This window comes from Apium graveolens, chromosome 7 (genome assembly GCF_009905375.1).
Source record: "Apium graveolens cultivar Ventura chromosome 7, ASM990537v1, whole genome shotgun sequence".
NCBI lineage: Eukaryota > Viridiplantae > Streptophyta > Magnoliopsida > Apiales > Apiaceae > Apium > Apium graveolens.
Window position 1 is genome coordinate 54,190,197 of NC_133653.1, and position 2,843 is coordinate 54,193,039.

At 42.0% G+C, this 2,843-nt stretch overlaps 1 non-coding gene across 1 annotated transcript; it reads right to left on the minus strand.

The window, feature by feature from the left end:
- Window positions 1–1,142: 1,142 nt before the first annotated feature.
- On the minus strand, window positions 1,143–1,249 carry LOC141675515 (small nucleolar RNA R71). Its single transcript, XR_012556163.1, has one exon. It is a non-coding gene; the product is annotated as a small nucleolar RNA R71 (small nucleolar RNA).
- Window positions 1,250–2,843: the final 1,594 nt, after the last annotated feature.

Consider the following 2,843-nt stretch of genomic DNA (forward strand, 5'->3'; position numbering starts at 1 on the left):
TGTGCTTAAATCGTTGTGTTATCAATTTCTGTAGACATATAGGAACTCAACATAATTGATGACTATTCAACTTCTATCTTAATTGTGGATGCTTGGTAGAATGGTATTAGTACAATGAAAGTTGGCTTTTATCAGTTTCGTGTTATTCGATTAATATCATCACTGTCACATGCTAAAGGTAATAACAATGGCTATAGAAGGAAGTAATAATGAAGTTGTGATTTCATGAGTGTTTTATTATTGATAAGTTGAAGTGTTAGTTAAGTGGTTAATTAAGTAGTTAATTATAGTTAATATTTAATCAACAATTTTAAGTGTTATTATCTTAACATTGAGAAGTAGTCATACATTGGTGAGTGAGTTTAATTAGACAAAAACTTAGTCTGAGTCTCTGAGGGAACGAACTAGAAAGTATTCTATATTATTTGCGAACGCGTATACTTGCGTGAATATTAGTGCGTGATTTCGCCCTAACAAGTTTTTGGCGCCGCTGCCGGGGACTCGGCGTATTTGTTTAGTTTATGTACTTACCATCATTGGTCATTAGGACTCAGTGATTAGGACGTAGTAGTTAATTACTCTTTTCGGTTGTGTTTCAGGTACTTTAGCAAGCGTTTATGTAAACTCGTTCTCGTGCTCGCAAGAGGACCTTAGATACAGCTGAGGAAAAAGACGAAGTTCTTGATACTCCGTAGAAGTTAGATTTTGAGGATTCGGATTCAGGAACTGAGCAGAAAGAACCAGTACACATGGGAGATCATATTGTTCAAGCTGATCCAGCTCTTATGGATTTTTCTCGGCCTAAAATTGATGACTTTCAGTCAAGCATCCTTCATCCGGCTATTCAATCTAACACCTTTGAAATCAAGCCGGGCACTATTCAGATGGTGCAGAATTCGGTTTCTTTTGGAGGAGCGGCAACTGAAGACCCCAACATGCACATAAGGAATTTTGTCGAGATCTGCAGCACTTTTAAGTATAATGGCGTGACTGATGAGGCTATCAAGTTGAGGCTTTTCCCATTCTCACTGAGGGATAAGGCTAAAGACTGGTTACATTCTGAACCAGCTGGGTCCATCACTACGTGGCAAGATCTTGCGCAAAAGTTTCTGGTGAAGTTTTATCCAATGGCAAAGACTGCTGCTATGAGGAGTGCTCTTACTCAGTTTGTGCAGCAACCTACAGAATCTATGTGCGAGGCTTGGGAACGCTACAAGGAAATGTTGAGAAAATGTCCACATCATGGAATGCCGGATTGGATGGTAATCACTGGTTTTTATAATGGTTTGGGGGCCCAATCTCGGCCCATGCTCGATGCAGCAGCTGGAGGCGCCTTATGGGCTAAAAGCTATACTGAGGCGTATAATCTTATAGAGACAATGGCTGCAAATGAGCATCAAAACCCAACTCAGAGGATGACGTCAGGCAAGGTAGCAGGTATTCTGGAAGTTGATGCAGCCACCGCTATTGCAGCCCAGCTCCAAGCGCTATCAATGAAGGTTGATTTTTTGGCTACGTATGGAGTTAATCAAATAGCTATGGTTTGTGAGCTTTGTGCAGGTTCTCATGCTACGGATCAGTGTTCTCTTGTCAACGAATCTGTTCAGTATGTGAATAATTATCAGCGACAACAACAGCCTGTGTCAGCGACCTATCATCCTAACAACAGAAATCATCCAAATTTCAGCTGGGGGAATAATCAGAATGCTATTCAGCCACCATATCAGCAAGGAGTAAGTAAACAGTTTAACCCACCTGGATTCCAGCAACCACAGCAGTATGCTACAAGGCAATCATACCCTCAACAGGGAAGTGCAGCTGCACCTACTAGTGCTGATTTTGAGGAACTTAAGCTGTTGTGCAAGAGTCAGGCAGTTTCTATCAAGACCTTGGAAAATCAAATCGGTCAATTAGCCAATGCAGTGCTCAATCGTCAACCTGGCACTCTTCCCAGTGACACGGAAGTACCAGGCAGGAAGGAAGCTAAAGAGCAAGTCAAGGCTATTACCTTAAGGTCTGGAAAAGTAGCTGATACTGAAAAGGCAAAAGAAGTCGAAGCTGAAGTTAGAGATGAAGAATCTAAGCAAAAGGAGAAAGCGGCGGAACCAAAGAAGACTACTGTTGAACACACTCTGCCTGAGGCTAATACAGGGGAGAAATAGCTCTATCCTCCACCACCTTTTCCTAAGAGATTGCAGCAACAAAAGCTGGATAGACAGTTCGGGAAGTTTCTGGAGGTGTTCAAGAAACTTCACATCAATATACCTTTCGCTGAGGCTCTGGAACAAATGCCTAGTTATGCGAAGTTTATGAAGACTATTCTTTCAAGGAAGGTGAAACTGGATGACCTTGAAACTGTTGCTCTCACGGAAGAATGCAGTGCGGTTCTGCAATAAAAGTTATCACCAAAACTGAAAGATCCAGGAAGCTTCACCATTCCTTGCACCATTGGCAATCTAACTTTTGACAAGTGTCTTTGCGATTTGGGAGCAAGCATTAATCTGATGCCGTTCTCGATCTTTAAAAAGCTGGATCTGCCTGATCCAAAACCCACATACATGTCGCTATAATTGGCGGACCGTTCCATTACTTACCCAAGGGGCATAGTTGAGGATGTGCTCGTCAAGGTGGATAAGCTCTTCTTTCCTGCAGATTTTGTTATTCTGGATTTTGAGGAAGATAAGAAGATTCCCATAATCTTGGGGAGGCCTTTCTTGGCTACTGGCCGTACTTTGATGATGTGCAAAAAGGGGAACTTACTATGCGGGTCCAAGATCAGGATGTGACCTTCAACGTATTCAAGGCAATGAAATTCCCTACAGAAGATGAGGAGTGCTTAAAAG